Genomic DNA, 809 nt, shown 5'->3' with positions numbered 1-809 from the left:
GCTTTATTCTTTGTAGAATATTTTCTAGCAAGCGGCTAAAAAGGGCTTAATTAGCGTCCTGAAACAGTCTGCTTTTGGATAAGAGTTTTTAGATTCTATGCTGTCAAGGCTGATTAGCTCTCTCATGTCGAACAAACAAGAAAAATCACGCGATCTTTAAGAGCGTAATTTACTCCAGAGAGAGAGAGAGAGAGAGAGAGAGAGAGAGAGAGAGAGAGATTAATGATCAGACTGGGTGCATTTCCCCGAAGAAAAAAAATCGTGATTCCTATTCCATGATGTCCCTGAGAATTGTGCTGTCATTTTTCTTCTCTCTCTCTAAAATAAAAAAAAAAAAAAAAAAAAAAAAAAAAACATGAAATAAGACATCGTTATTCTTTTGCTTCTCGGCACAAATATTTAACTAAAATAATGGCATCTGGTATTCATTAGGGCTACTCATCAACTCGCTGTTCACAATAGTTTTGGAGAAAAGGAGAAAGGATGAAAAGCGATCATTAATATTATATAATCCGAATTAAAACTAATTCTTATTGTATTTGTGTCTGTGCGTTCAACACCCTTTTCATAAAGGCCTTTTGCTGATGTCTTTTCCAAAAATCAAACATAAGTTTTCTGAACCTTCAGAAAAGATAACGGTCCTTTTTTTAATAGATCATACAAACTGAATCAAGTTAACAACTCAAAAAAGGCGCAATGGTGAGGCTGAAATGAATTCATTCCGCAAATAATCCTTTCGCTTAAAAATCATGATTTGTTTTTCATTTTCTCAAAGCCCTGTTCCATATCAAACTTCTGTTCTTCAAGCC

Source organism: Macrobrachium nipponense, chromosome 13 (genome assembly GCF_015104395.2).
Source record: "Macrobrachium nipponense isolate FS-2020 chromosome 13, ASM1510439v2, whole genome shotgun sequence".
In the NCBI taxonomy this organism is placed as follows: Eukaryota; Metazoa; Arthropoda; class Malacostraca; order Decapoda; family Palaemonidae; genus Macrobrachium; species Macrobrachium nipponense.
Note: the sequence above shows the minus strand (reverse complement) of the source record.